Genomic DNA, 17,009 nt, shown 5'->3' on the forward strand with positions numbered 1-17,009 from the left:
TGCAATGAAGTCTTAGTTAATTGTACTTAAATTTTTCTAGTCACTAGGGGACGGTTTAAGGTGGTATTTTATGTCAATATTTATTGTCTTTACGTGACGATTTTGCAGTGTCACTGTTAATTCTTGAGTTTACCAAAATTAAAGAAAATAGCAAAAAAATGTGGTGCATAGGTATCGAACATACCACCTTTTAAAAGTAAGGAAATCAATAAACCAACGGGATAAGCATGATTTTGTAATATATTTGGATCATTTGATCAATTAATGTTTTTATGACAATATTTATTGTCTTTATGTGATGGTTTTGCAGTGTCACCGTTAATTCTCGGGTTTAACAAAAAGAAAGAAAATAGCAAAAAATAGTGTGGTGCATAAGGATTGAATCTATCACCTTTTGAAGGCAGGGAAGTGAGCAAACCAATAGGATAAGTATGCTTTTGTGATATATTTGGATTATTTGATCCATTTAAAACTCCATTCTTGAGCAAAAGCTTTGTCTTAGGCATGAATCGAACTCGAGACATCTTACAGTTTGAGACCTCTTACAAGCAACTGTTAAGTCATTCCACCACAACAGTCCTCTCTTTGTGATAGAAGTAGTAATTTTCCCCATTTTAATACATACACATAAATGTTCTAGGTATGAAAACAAGAACATGAACAACAATAAAGGTTTTCTCATTTTGATTTCTAGTCAAAACTTATAGCTAGTTTTCTCCCATATACTAAGACCAAATTTGGGGTTTCAAATTTTTGTTTGAACTTGTCAAATTTCAGATTGCAAAATTTAAAATGATAAAATATTATCAAATGAATTTTTTGGGTGCAATTGCGGCTATTGCACCGAAAACAAGCATATTGCATCATATTTTGGTCGTTGCCAAAGGGTGAAAACCACGTAGTGAACCATAAGAAGCAGAATACCACGTAGTGAAATTATATTTGAGGTTATTTTTTGCAAAATGTTTCCCTTTTATTTTAGTTCACATTGATTTCTTTAAATGATTTAGGGGTTTGAAATCTGGTTTGAACATGTATTTTTTCAAATTTCAAAATTTGAGCTAATATTTTTTATCAAACAAAGAAATCACCAACATCAAAGTTGTAAATATCCATGAGTTAAACAACTTTGGTATTCATAACTTTTATTCGTGAAAATCATATGGGGTTTCAGATTTTGGTTTGAACTTATCAAATTTTAAATTTTAAAATTTAAACTGATAAAATATTGTAAAATGAAGAAATGACCAACAATGAAGTTGTAGATTTTAATGAGTTGAACAACTTTAGTATTCATCATGTTTTATGTTGAAATCATTTTGGGTTTTAAAATTTAGTTTGAACTTGTCATTTTTTAAATTTCACAATAGCAAAGGTTCAAATTTTGTCAAATGACAAGATGACCAAAATAAAAGTTGTAGATCTTGATGAGTTGATCAACTTTTGTATTCATAACTTTTACAGCTGAGATCATTTAGAGTTTCCAATTTTAGTTTGAACTTGTCAATTTTCAATTTTCAAATTTTAAAATGTGTAAAACATTGTCACATCCAAGTTATACCAAACTTAAATGGTGAAGCATGATTTTAGAAAATTTTAGAAAAAACAATAATCACATTTGGACCTAGTATGAGGGAGAACAACTAGTTACAAAGTTTACCCATGGATTAAAAAGAGAAATTATACTATTCTACATGATCATTGCATGATCATAGTGAATAGCGCAATTTCATTTTTTTAATCTGTGGGTCAACTTTGTAACTAGTTTTTCTCCCTCATACTAGCTCCAAATCAGATGACTTTTTTCCTAAAAAACTATAAAATCATTCTGTTAATATATACATATGAAAAATTTGAATCATTCAAAATTTGAATTTAAAAAAAGCAACTTTGGACATGATTTTGGTACCCCAAATGATTTCAGCTGAACAAGTTATGAGTACCAAAGTTGAATAACTCCTCAAGATCTACAACTTTTGTATTGGTCATTTCTTCATACGGCAAAGTGGTAATAAAATTGTTCACAAATGTGACACATCTCTCATAAGGTTCTCTAAACTACATGAGATATGTCTGAGATTAGCGAACAATGTGTATTATGAATTTGTCAAATGATGAAATGACCAAAATAAAAGGTATAGATATTCATGAGTTGAGCAACTTTGGTATTCATCACTTTTTATGTTGAAATCATTTTGGGTATCAAATTTTGGTTTGAACTTGTTGTTTTCATAATTTCAAATTTGAAAGGTTCAAATTTTATCAAATGACAAGATGACCAAAATAAAAGTTGTAGATATTCATGAGTTGAGCAACTTTGGTATTCATCACTTTTTATGTTGAAATCATTTTGGGTCTCAAAATTTTGGTTCGAGCTTATCATTTTTCAAAATTTCAAATTTGAAAGGTTCAAATTTTATCAAATGATGAAATGACCAACTTCAAAGTTGTAGATCTTCATTATTTCTACAACTTTGATGTATATCAAATTTTCATTTGAGATCATTTGGTGTATCAAAATTGTTTTAGTTTTTTAATTTTATTTTTTATTTTCAAAAAAATATTTTCATTTTAAAATGTTTAATTTTTAATTTGAAGTTATTTCATATATAATAATATATCTACATAATTAGCAAAGAGAAATTACTAATATATGTATAATTATATATATATTTAATTATTTATTCTGTATATGTTTGTTTTAAAACTGAAAAAGAAAAAAGAAAAAAAGAAGAACACAAGTCCAAGTAGCCCTATCTCTACAACTAAAAAATAGGTAGAGCAATCATCCCCTTGATTCCCTTCGATTCACCCGACTCCTTTGGCTTCCCTCAAAATAGCACTCTTCGTAGTCCCCACATGACCCCTACTTCCTAAATGCCACCACACTGAGATAAAAAAGACTACCAACTCCTCCCGGTCTTCGTATCGAGCGCACCCATCGTCAACTCCCCATCATGCGCTCCCTCCATCATTCCCCCACTTGCCGCCGCTAGCCCCTGTAGCACCTTGTTGACGGTCCTTAAGTACTAAATATAATTATCAAATAAATAAAGAAAAGGATCCAAATGCAACCAACACCCAGACTTAGGGTTTTATCTGACAGAATTCCACGAGTTTTGGTGTTTGTCTATTTCTGCAGGGGGTTTTCAGGAAATATGAAGGAAAGGCCCACACGTCGGGTTTACATAGAGATATTAATGTGCCACACAATTTTCTATCATCTAGAAGACTCCAGAAGCCACAGGAACAAAGCGGAAGCCGAGAGGGCTCAGGGACAGGTCACCCGCCCAAGTCCTTAGGGCGCCCGCCCACCTATGTCGGCCAATCACGTTCATCTTCGCGGATTATGCTCCACCGACCTAAAGGATCAAGAATAACCGTTCAATCAATGTCGGTTTGATCCGACGGCCCAGATTCACTTGAGGGGACTATATAAGCGGACCCCCTGGCCCCTGGAGGAGGCACACTTTGATCATTATTCATTATTCATAGACAGAGCAAAAGCTAGGGTTTAGAGATGAGAGCTCTCCTCTCTTCTCTAAACTAGAGTAGTTCTAGATAGTAGCGAGATGGAGAGCGAGGGAGGATTGGAGGAGAGGCCGGCCTGTCGGTTCTTCTTCCGGTTGTACTTTGTCATGATCAAGATCAAATCAAGCTTGCTCATGGGATGACTCTGGTAATCTACTTCTAATTCATTATGCAATTGCTAATCATGTATGTTCTGGTTCACAACTCTTTTGAGTACTTCTAATCTATAGGACCCTATAGGTTAGAGTTGTAGTATAGGTGTAAGCGTGGTGCTTAGATCTAGATTACTTGTGGATATCCCCTATCTAGCCGGATCGTGTGGTAGGCCGCGTAGGTGACAGTTACGTTGGTCCTCTGTAGTCCACCTCCCGTTAGCAGGACGGGTAGGGTATATCGGCCTAAGGATAAGCATCCTTTGTAGTGTATTCTTATCACGTGGTTCGTCCCAGACATAGACATACCCCTTTGAAGTAGGGAAACCATAGTTATCCTCTCTATTCTACTACCATCGTCCATATACTAGAATTGCTCTACTCTTTATTCCCATATTAGCACCCATTGTTATCTTACCTTTAATATTATTCTTATTCAATTCTACTATCTTTCCTATTTACACTTATCTATCTATCTTGGTAAGTTAGAGCGTAGTTGGTTCTCCCGTTTCCCTGTGGATACGATAAAACCTTTAACCGGATAAAAGCTTCAACGGTATCCGTGCGCTTGCGGATTATTTGTGTGCGTATAAATACCATAGTACACTCTAGTGCCATGCTCGGGATGACAACCTAGTATTCAAGTGGTGTTAGCAAGTGTCAACAAGCATTTTGGCGCCGTTGCCGGGGAGACGGTTGCTGAGTTGACTACGAACTAGCTTAATCATTTTCTTAAAAAAAAATAAAAATAAATATATATTTTTCCTTTTATCCTTTGCCTCATCTCTGCTATTCTTTCCTCTTATCTAATCCTTGATCTCTGGTCTATCATGAATTCAAACATGTCTATCTACGAATTTCATAGACCTACGGGCACACATCTCGAACTACCAAAATCTTCAAAGCCTATCATAGCATCTAGTTTTGAGATAGACCCCGAATACATAGAATTTGTTCAAAAACAACCTTTCTCAAGAGAAGGTGAGGAAAACCCATACACACACCTAAAAGAGTTTTATCGAGTCTGTGACCTCCTTCGCATTGAAGGCATGTCCGATGAGACCCTTAAATGGAAGCTCTTTCCGTTCTCTTTAACAGGAAAAGCTAGACATTGGTACAAACTCAAAGTAGGGAGTGTTCATGGAGATTGGAAGAAGTTATATAATAGTTTTCTTTTTAAATATTTTCCAATCTCCAAAGTGGTGGAACTTCGGCGTGAGATTCTTTCTTTTAGACAACTGGAAGAAGAATCTCTTGGCAAATCATGGGACCGCTTTATTAACCTTACTCTCACTGGCCCAAAGCTTTCTATTCCAGAAGAAGTTCTTCCAATTCACTTTTTTGAGGACCTTAGTAGGGAAAATAAGCAAACCCTTCATGCGGCCTCTGGAGGATCTTTCCACCACCTATCCACTAGTGAAGCTTGGAATTTAATTGATTTAATGAGCGGAAAGTCTCCTAGCTTTTATATCCCTGAGAAAGAGAAAGAACCAGTTCCTAGATAAGAAGAAAAAGTTTCGATAGCCAGATCACAACCATTTCAATTCCAAACTTTAGCTATCGATCCTAAACCATCAATACCCCAAAATTCTCCAAGGGAGGAAGGAGTTCCGACCTTAAATCTTTCAGATACTGATGGTTTAGACTTCTGGTTCCATAAGAGACCTTTAAGCAGGGATAATTCAAATCCTTGCAATAATGTTTCTCTTAGAGAATGTCCTGGTTCCTTTTATGAAGAAGTCGAGGATGACATGTCAAGTAATGTCATAGAAGGAGAGCTAAGCCATATAGAAAATTCTAAAACCTCCCCTTTCCTGATCACAAGTTCTAAATGGCTAGAATGTGTAGAATGGATGGATAAGGAAGAAGCCTTAATGGATTCTGACTTTGGCTCAATTTCAAATGGTGAGTTCTTGACTCCCTTTGAAGATGAGATTCATCCAGCTACAGAAGAGGATATAGGTGAGACCAATCTAGGAGAAACTCTGAACATTCAGATTGGAGACGAAGATAACATTAATGAGCATGGAATTTATTTCATAGTCACTTTGTTTACTCCATGCTCATATGCAACATCTTCCCAATCTATTGGTCTCTCCAACATCACCACATTCGAGATCTCCAACCCCCTCTTCCTTTCTATTTATAAAAACTTTAAAAGGGCGGTTGTCGATGCATATGTCTAATAAATATTGCAGATCTCATTGAGTTGGTCTTGATATAGGTCAGCGTTGGAAGGGAAACCACTTCGCCGACATAAATTGATGGTTTCCCAAGGACAAGCTTAGTATCCTAAAATAAGCACTGATCAAATCGTAACAGGAGCTTTTAATTATTTGCAACATTACCTGGTGTATTGAGCATATAAGGATAACTGTAAAAATATTCCTTCGGGTATTCTTGTCACTAACCTTTCTAGGATTGGAGCAAGAAGATCGGATGAATGACAAGCACAAGGTATGTCCAACCGATCATCATACAACATTGAATTAAATTCATCTAAACTTGAATTTTGCAAAATTCAAGCTTGGGGGAGTACTTTACATAAAAACATCCTTTGTCATGTTGCTATGTTGGTTGTCCCCACATTTAAGACATGCTCAATTTGTTAAATACTAATCACACTACTTCATCTCCACTTGAGTAGATCTTTATAAATGCCATCATGCTACCTTTGTTTATCCTAGTAAGTGTTAGTTTGGAAGTACTGCACATACTTTTATTGGCTTTTAAATTAAGCATGGTTCTTAGGTTAAACAACCTTCTTTAATCTGATTAGACATGGAGTCTAGTTCGGTTATTGAACTAAAAACTGCTTGTGTAGACATTGGTATATTTTGTCAGACTAAACCCTGCAGAAAAACTTTCAATATCGATTTGGGAAGTCCTGAGATAAACTCACATCAGAGATGAAAAGAGAGACACATGAAATTTTGACAACTTACACAAGGAAGACGTAGCTCATAAGAGATGATCCATGGAGGGTGCCACAAACAAGATACACAGCCACTACGAATGGGAAGCTTCCACAAGGTGCGATGGTACCATCACTCTTAAATTAAGGTAACATCTTAAGATATGTGACTATCACTTTTATAAGCTTCTCCTTGGTTCTAGTGTTCACATGAAATAAAGAGACAAACATGTATGATTTATAACTCCAAATTAACCAACCCAACTAATTCAGCATGTTTAGTACTTTAGTCTTTGTTCCTAGTACTACCTCCATGATCCCACACTCCTAATCATATGAGCTAAAATGTTACACATTCAATCTTTGAGAGATATAAAGAAAAATACATATTTATAGATAGATTATCTTTCGATAAGGTTGAGCGATCTGATCTGACAAATGTTATAAGTGCTACACTCATGAACTTATCATCCATTAACTTTGTCTTGCTCACGATGCTTAAGGATAGAGAAGAATAAATATACTCTTGGTTCTGTTGGTGTTTTCCACCAACAGGACCCATATACTTGATCTCTGCCTTGTCTCTATGAGCAGGTACACTTGGAACAAAACATGGTGGAGTTTTACAACTCCCAGATTCCACCAAGTGAGGGACCTGGATCTACGAGCACAAACACACTAAGCAGGATGCTGCCAACGCTACACTTCGAACTGCTGGGCAAACGAAGAACATGGGTGACACCGTATCAAGAGGTGCAGACATCAAGGTCCACACCTGAATCAAATGACGCACCTAAAGAATGAACACGGTGAGAAGCCTTGTTCAGAAGACTTAAAACATTGAACCCTCGCCGAAAGAATTCAAGGATCAATAAAACTAGCAGACGGAGGACATCCTAATCGCTGTCAGGGTGCTGCCGACATTCAAATACACCTCCGCCACCTGCTAGCTACATCAGAAGAAATTACGTCAAAATCCAGCTTGGGGGAGAGCACCCCCATTTGTCCAGCTAAGTGTTTCTACTCGTGTTTATACTTTACTTAAATAATAAAAAGATGCATAATCATAAAAACCCAAATAAAGATTTTGTGCTTATATATATATATCTTTGCTTAGTTTGCTAAATAAATAAATAAAGTTTGCTATGAACACTCATGATAAGCTCTCACATAGAAATGATGAATAGTTGCTCTGCCATGACTAGTTCTCAAAATTAAATTCTCTCTCAAGTTTAGGCATGACTGTTATGAATTAAGATTTGCTCTAAACTTGAACTTGTGGGAAGAGTACTTATCTAAAGTCTAAGTCGTTAACGGATATGATATGGGATGGTTGAGCTGCTATTTATCTGTTCCTAGATATGCTAGAATTCTAGAGAATTTTATCTTTGAAAATCTTTAAAATGTTGCATGATGAGTTCCTGTATGATGAGAGTTTAAAATCCTACCACAGTCATATATACATGCTTATTAGACTATGAACCAAACATTTACTTTTTACTGCTTATGAGCATTGAGTGTGGTCAAGCTGTGTAGACCCTTAGGAGCTTGTCATGTGGTTAAAATCAAGATCCACTTGCACGTTCACTCATACATGCTGCTTCTACTCCGTAAGTACGCATCCACATACATCCATTCATTTCCATCTCCAGATTCACCCAAAATTATTCTACTCCTATCCAGGAGAGAATAGCCAAAAACATTATCCTATCCCTGTTATTCCCCGTGAAATAAATGCTCTTGATATTTTGTTTACTACCACTTGCTACATTATTCTAGGAGGGTGAGTGCTCTAAAAAAAGTAAAAAAATATGAGGAAATAAAAAGGGGCAAGTGCCTGAAACCTCGAAGAAAAGAAAAAGTGAGACGAGAGGTAAAAATGGACAAGAGTCCGATAGTAGAATTAGGGGTACAAAATACCAACCTGAGAGAAAAGAAAAAGAAAATATAGAGCATCTCATTCCCCTCAAAAAGCCTCAAAGTGCAAGAAAGGTATGTATTCCCTCAAAAGAGCAAAAGCAGAATTAGACTTTCACCATTGTTTTCACCATTATCACCATTCATTCGCCAGACATGCACATCTTGATTTGACTTATTGACTTGTTTCTCTGGATCCATGGTTTGACTACGCAATAAATGTCTTGTAAGTATGTATTAGCTGTCTCCCACCTATGAGCTCCAGATATCAAAACCTTATTAGAGTAGGGTGAGAGAGAAGGCAATATCACTATGCCTCATACCAAAAATACCACATACTTTGAGAGAAGGCATATACCATCACTGCCTTGGTAAGGATACAGAAATACCACAAAAGAGAGATTTGAGAGAGACATACAAGGAATCTCTGAGTTTTATTTTGAAAATCTACAAAAAACTCCAGAGCTATAGCTGATCAAGAATAAGAGACATGGCGCTTGACTATGTTGTTCTATCTTTTAACTGCTCAAGACACAAGTAACGGTTGCAAGCCCCATGGTGGAAGGTAATATGAGTAAGTTTAAATCTTAATTGTTTACCCTAACCTAGAGATGAGATCTTGTTTGAACGCATGTGTACCTTTAAGGCATGAAACCACTACAGAAACTCTTGAGTCCATCCTTGCTCAGGGACGAGCAAGAGGTATGCTTGGGGGAGTTGTTGACGGTCCTTAAGTACTAAATATAATTATCAAATAAATAAAGAATAGGATCCAAATGCAACCAACACCCAGACTTTAGGGTTTTATCTAACAGAATTCCACGAGTTTTGGTGTTTGTCTATTTCTGCAGGGGGTTTTCAGGAAATATGAAGGAAAGGCCCACACGTCGGGTTTACATAGAGATATTAACGTGCCACACAATTTTCTATCATCTAGAAGACTCTAGAAGCCACGGGAACAAAGCGGAAGCCGAGAGGGCTCAGGGACAGGTCGCCCGCCCAAGTCCTTAGGGCGCCCGCCCACCTATTTTGGCCAATCACGTTCATCTTCGCGGATTATGCTCCACCGACCTAAAGGATCAAGAATAACCGTTCAATCAATGTCGGTTTGATCCGATGGCCCAAATTCACTTGAGGGGACTATATAAGCAGACCCCCTGGCCCCTAGAGGAGGCACCCCTTGATCATTATTCATTATTCATAGACAGAGCAAAAGCTAGGGTTTAGAGATGAGAGCTCTCCTCTCTTCTCTAAACTAGAGTAGATCTAGATAGTAGCGAGATGGAGAGCGAGGGAGGATTGGAGGAGAGGCCGGCCTGTCGGTTCTTCTTCCGGTTGTACTTTGTCATGATCAAGCTCTAATCAAGCTTGCTCATGGGATGACTCTGGTAATCTACTTCTAATTCATTATGCAATTACTAATCATCTATGTTCTGGTTCACAACTCTTTTGAGTACTTCTAATCTATAGGACCCTATAGGTTAGAGTTGTAGTATAGGTGTAAGCGTGGTGCTTAGATCTAGATTACTTGTGGATATCCCCTATCTAGCCGGATCGTGTGGTAGGCCGCGTAGGTGACAGTTACGTTGGTCCTCTGTAGTCCACCTCCCGTTAGCAGGACGGGTAGGGTTTATCGGCCTATGGATAAGCATCCTTTGTGGTGTATTCTTATCACGTGGTTCCTCCCAGACATAGACATACCCCTTTGAAGTAGAGAAACCATAGTTATCCTCTCTATTCTGCTACCATCGTCCATATACTAGAATTGCTCTACTCTTTATTCCCATATTACCACCCATTGTTATCTTACCTTTAATATTGTTCTTATTCAATTCTACTATCTTTCCTATTTACACTTATCTATCTATCTTGGTAAGTTAGAGCGTAGTTGGTTCTCCCGTTTCCCTGTGGATACGATAAAACCTTTAACCGGGTAAAAGCTTCAACGGTATCCGTGCGCTTGCGGATTATCTGTGTGCGTATAAATACCATAGTACACTCTAGTGCCATGCTGGGGATGACAACCTAGTATTCAAGTGGTGTTAGCAAGTGTCAACACACCTCCCCTCCCGTCTCATCCCACAACACATACAACTATGGCGGCGGTGACAATGACTAGGCTTACCAATGCTTGAGTCCCATTGGCGATGATCCCTGCCGCCACAAGGCTGAGCCCGTTGCCCCTGCGCCAACGCTGAGCCTCGCCGCCATCTTGCGTTGTGCTAGGTTGCTCGTGGTTGTGGAGGCCAGGCGGGCGTCAGCGGAAGCCGGCAGGATGCGTGCGCGGCACTCCACCTGATCTAGCAACCCACCTTCTTGTCGCCAGATCTTCATTGGGCCCATCATCAGTGACAAAGACCCACGGCAGCAGAAGCCAGTAGGTGTTGGCATTTCTTAGCGTCACTTACTATGAGTAGAGTAAAGACCCTATCCTCAGTGGCTAGGTTGTCATCCCCAGCATGACCCCAAGAAATACTCTGGTGGTAGTAAATATACAATGCTCTCTTAGAATGATGAATATAGAATAAGGTATCCACAAGCACACAGATGTGTAGCATTGTAGCATTTTACCTAGGAAAGTTACAGGTATCGTATTTATAATTTTAGCCACAGGAAAGGATAGCCAAGGGAATAGATATCACTTGCATGTAATCTCATGAGGGCAACCACATCTTATCTATCTAACTTAATGTAGGGGTAAGTCACATAATCAAGATAAATATATATATATAATGAATAGTAATGATAATCAAACATAGATTGATAGATGTATCTCTAGAGTACTCTAGTCTATAGAACTAGAATGAATTAGAATGATCTACTAAGATGTTTCCTATGTTATTCCAACTATATAGTCTAGCATATTATGATTAGTGCAATTATACTTGGCAATCATAGCAAGAGCAGATTATATCTACACATATGGACATTACTAAGTGAAAAGCATCTAGGGCCCTAATGAGTTTTGGTGATTAATGACAATGTTGATTACTATGACTAACGTGTGTTTTGTAGAGGCAAAGTCATTTGTGTTAGGTCATGGTAATGGTGATCGATGGACTAGATCATTCATGCCGACTTAATGGTGGAAATCGTTTCAGTTTTCAAAGGATGGTTGGACATCGTCGGGACTAGACTAGGTCTAAGTGCCACATGGTGAAGAAGGGCACTTAGAGTAGTTTAGGACTTTGTTTTCCTTTGACCGTACTATTAAGAGGGGCATTGAATGGGTAGCTTGACTGAGGCAAGGCTTTAGGTTTAGGTGTGGTGCACACTTGGTAAACCTAGCACTAGGCAGCTCTGCAAAAGTCCTTAAATCGAGAGGAACAAACTTCATTTTGGAAAGATCACGTTTCGACGAAGTTTGGGTGCCTAGGAAGGCACCAGACGCTACACCAGACGCTATGTGAGTGCGTCCGGTGAGGTTGACTCGAGTCAGAGTGACTGGGTGCCTAGGGTTAGGCACCGGACGCTCGCACCAGACTCACCGGGGAGCATCCGGTCCCATACACAGGGAGGTCTGCAGTAGACCAGGGCACCAGATGCTAGCAACGGTCTCACTAGGTAGCGTTTGGTCCTATAACCAGGGTGGGTGTAAATTTACCCTCACACCAGACAGTGTCACCGGACCCACTGAGGGTGCGTTCGGTGCTCTGTCAGAGAGAGTACAGTTAGCTGTTAATGTGTCACCGGACGCTCGGTGCAGTGCGTCCGGTGCAACATTACCAGCGTCCGATGCTCCTGTTTTTAGTGTAAAATGGTTGGCCGGCCCTTGGACTTGATGGGGAATATTTATACTCCTCCACCTCATCCATGGGAGCTCTCTTGCCCATTTGATCAGTTGAGAATCACCTTGTGGTGCAAGAGAGAAGCAAGAGCCTAGAGATGATTGAGAATTGAGAGATTTCTTGAGTGAATCCTTCTCTAGTTGAGTTCCAAGAGTCAAGTGTGCATCCACCACTCTCTAGTGCCTTGTTTGGGTCAAGTGAGACTTCATTGCTTGTTACTCATGGTGATCACCATCACCTAGACAGTTTGGTGGTGATTGGAGGCACGAAGACCGCCTGGAGTTCTTGTGGGTGGCTCGTGTCAAGCTTGTGAGCGGTTGTGGGCGATTCACCACGATGGAGTGTCGAAGAATCAGCCTGTAGAGAGTGCTTGGTCCTTGCGCGGACCAAGGGAGAGCAAGACCCTTGCGCGGGTGCTCCCACGAGGATTAGTGGGGAGTGGCGACTCTCCGATACCTCGGCAAAACATCGCCGCGTTCCTCTTGCTCTACTCCTTTACTTTCTAGCATTTACCTTGAGCATTGAGTTTCTTAGAATTGCCATGCTAGAATAGGATTGGAACTAGGTTGCAAAACTTTTTATCGAGTAGCTCTCTAGTCACACTAGGCACAAGGGGTTTAATTGGAGCTTATAGGTTGCTTAAATTTTTAGAGAAGCCCAATTCACCCCCCTCTTGGGCATCTTGATACTTTCAATTGGTATCGGAGCCTAGTGCTCATTATTTAGGTTTCACCGCCTAGAGAAAGATGTCTAACGGGGATGGACCGCCACCCATGTTCGATGGCGATGACTTCCTATATTGGAAAATATGGATGGAGTCATACCTCGAGGCATGTGACTCCAAGTGCCTAAAATCCGCAACCGAAGCGTTTACCCCTCCGACAAAAGACACCGCTCTTACTCCACAAGAGCAAGAAAACGAAAAGTAGAATGCAAAGGCCAAAAACAACATATAAGGTCTTTGCAAAGAGGTGTTTAACCGTGTGAGGAACCACAAAACCACCCATGATCTATGGAAGGAACTTTGTGCGCTCCATGAGGGATCCAAGAGTGAGCATGAGGAGCGCTTTCATCTTGTAATGAACAAGCTTAATACATTTGAAATACTTCCCATGGAAAATGCTAACGAAATGTATTCTCGCTTGAATGTCATTGTAGAGGAGCTAAATGGACTTGGGCTCAATCAAATGAGTTCGGCGGATGTGGTGAGAAAGATACTATGTGTCGTCCCCATTGAGAAATATGGGCACATAGTAACCGTGCTTCATCAAGGCAATCTCTCCAGTGCCACACCAACATCCATCTTGGGGAAGATCAATGCTCATGAGATGTACATGCACATGAACCCCCAAGATAGCTCTTCATCGGCCAAGAAGGAGAAGAAGGACTTGGCCCTTAAAGCTTCGCACAAGGGCAAAGCCAAGAAGATTGAAGTTGAGTCATCAACTTCAAGTGATGATGATGCATCCATTGCCCTCTTCGTGAGAAGAACCACCAAGATGTTGAAGAAGCTCAACAAGAATGGAGTCAACTTTGACTCCAAGAAGAAGAAGTTCTTCACAAGTAGCAAGAGAAAGCCCATCTCTAAGATGGATTGCTACAATTGTGGGGAACTTGGTCATCTAGCTCACCAATGTCCCAAGCCCAAGAAGGACATGTACAAGAAAAAGAACAAAAAGAAAGATGATTCAAGTGATGATGAGAAGAGCGACAAGAAGCCATACAAGAAGAAAGGTGGAAGAAGGAGTACCACAAGAAGAAGAATGGCAAGGCTTACATTGCTGGTGATTGGCTCACCGACATTGAAAGCTCAAGTGGTGACTTCTCTGGCAATGAAAGTGATGATGAGAAGGTTGCCACCATTGCCATTGATGCTTCATCACCTTCATCATCTCCACCATCTACATCCTCTACACACCTATGCCTTATAGCCAAGGGTGACCGGAAGGTACATAGTGAGGATGAGAGTAGCGAGAGTGATAGTGAGTTTGAGTCACCTTCTTATGATGAACTTGTGCAATTACTAAACAAATACACTAAAGTCATAAGAAAGACTAGTAGTGAAAATGACAAGCTTGAACATGAAAATGAATCACTTCAGCAAAGCTTAAATCTAGTGATGAGCTTAGAGATCAAAATGATATCATGACCACTAAGCTCAAGGAGCTCAAACTCTCTCTAAAAGAGCTTAAAGAAAAACATGATAAACTTGAGAGTGTTCATGATGAGCTTATTACTAGACATAGAACTTTGAAGGAAGAATTCACAACTCTAAAAGCAAACTATGACAATCTTGAGATAGCTTATGTTCTTGCAATCAATGAAACACATGTTGCTACTAATAATGTTGCTAAGCTTGATGTAGCCACATCTTGTGATGACTTACTTGTGGAGAGCACTAGCAAATGTGTTGGTTGCAAGGGCAAGAATGTGGTAGTGGCCAAGAGTGAGGACACTATCATGATCAAGAAAGAAAATGCCAAGCTCAAGAAAGAGTTGCAAGAGCAAGTCAAGCACAAAATAATAGTGATTGAGTCACTTGATCAAGATAAGAAGCTTGCATATGAGAACAAGTTGCTCAAGGAAGAGAATCAATATCTCAAGTTTGGCTTGTTTTATGACAAGCAAGAAGAAGATGAGTCCTTCATCTTGGAGGAGTTAGAAAGCAACAATGACCCAATCATCAACAAACTAACTCAAGAGAACAACAAGCTCAAGAAAGAGAAGGAGCATCTAACCAAGGGGTTAGCCAAGTTCATCAAAGGGAAGGACCTTCAAAGTGAGCTAATCATGAACACTGTTATGAAGATGGACAAGAGTGGAATTGGCTACAAGGCTCATCAGAGCAAGCTCATCAAGTCACTAGTCACTCATAAACAACCAAGCAAGCCCAAGCCAAAGAGGTGCTTTGAGTGTGGACAAGAAGGACACTTTTCTAATGAGTGTGAGGCACCACTACCACCACCATTGCCCAAGCATGCTAGACCATTTGCCTTCAATGCTCTCTACATTGTAAGGAAACACAAGAGTGGCAAGGTCAAGGTTAGCTTCATGGGGCCGCCCAACAAGCAAAGGCCAAAGAAGATTTGGGTGCCAAAGCAACTAGTAGAGAAGGTCAAGGGTCCTAAGCAAATGTGGGTCCCTAAATCTCAAGCTTGATCTCTTGTGTGTAGGTGAACTACAAGACCGGTGGATCACATTGGGTAATTGATAGTGGTTGCACTCAATATATGACCGGAGATCCCCGGATGTTCACATCACTTGATGAAGATGTTGACAACCAAGAGAAGATCACATTTGGTGACAATTCAAAAGGGAAGGTCAAGGGTCTAGGAAAGATTGCAATATCCAATGACAACTCCATCACCAATGTGCTCTGTGTGTCATAATTGAGTTTCAATTTGCTCTCGGTTGGACAACTTTGTGATCTTGGCTTCCAATGCTTATTCAAGAAAAGGGAAGTGATAGTGACAAAGGAGGATGACAATGAAGTGGTATTCAAAGGCTTCCAACATAACAACTTATATGTAGTTGATTTCTCATCCGATGAAGTTGATGTCAAGACTTGCTTATTCACCAAGACCTCACTTGGGTGGTTGTGGTATAGAAGGTTAGCACATGTTGGAATGGGCACACTCAAGATGTTGACGAAGAAAGAATTGATTAGAGGCTTGAAGGATGTGACCTTTGAGAAGGACAAGCTATGTAGTGCATATCAAGTCGGCAAGCAAGTTGCAAACACCCATGCATCCAACCAAGGCCTATCTCTCTACTTCAAGAGTGCTTGAGCTACTCTACATGGATTTATTTGGACCAACCACTTACACTAGTCTTGGAGGCAACAAATATTGCTTGGTCATAGTTGATGATTACTCCCAGTATACTTGGACATTCTTCTTGCAAGACAAGGACAAAGTTGCATCAATTTTCAAGAAGTTTGCAAAGAATGCCCAAAATCAATTTGATGTCAAGATCAAGAAGATTAGAAGTGAGAATGGCAAAGAGTTTGACAACACCAACATAGAAGAATATTGTGATGAAGTTGGGATCAAACAAAATGGGGTAGTAGAAAGAAAGAATAGGACATATTGATCTCCTTGTCAAGAACAATGCTTGATGAGTACAACACTTCGGAGAAGATGTAGGCCGAGGCAATCAACACCGCATGCTATGCATCAAACCGGCTCTTTCCTCACAAGTTCCTAGAGAAGACACCATATGATTTGCTCAATGGGAAGAAGCATGATGTCTCATTATTTAGAGTGTTTGGGTGCAAATGCTACATCTACAAGAAGCGCCAACACTTGGGCAAGTTCCAAAGGAGATGTGACATTAGCTACTTGGTTGGCTATTCATCAAAGTCCAAGGCCTATAGGGTCTTTAACCATGCCACAAACATGGTTGAAGAAACATTTGATGTTGAATTTGATGAAACTAATGGCTCCCAAGGAGCAAGTGATAATCTTGATGTAGGTGGTGAACCATTGAGGGATGTCATGAAGAACATGCTGGTGGGGGACATCAAGACAAAAGAAGATGATGATGTGCAAATCATTGATCCACCATCTTCCTCACATGTGCCACAAGATGAAGATAATTATGTGAGAGATGCTCATGAAGACACTCAAGTCACTCTCAAGATCTCATCATCGGGAGTCCATCACGTGGTGTAACTACACGCTCTAGACATGCTCTATTTATTGAACA

The sequence above is a fragment of the Sorghum bicolor genome, chromosome 2 (genome assembly GCF_000003195.3).
Source record: "Sorghum bicolor cultivar BTx623 chromosome 2, Sorghum_bicolor_NCBIv3, whole genome shotgun sequence".
Taxonomy (NCBI): Eukaryota; Viridiplantae; Streptophyta; class Magnoliopsida; order Poales; family Poaceae; genus Sorghum; species Sorghum bicolor.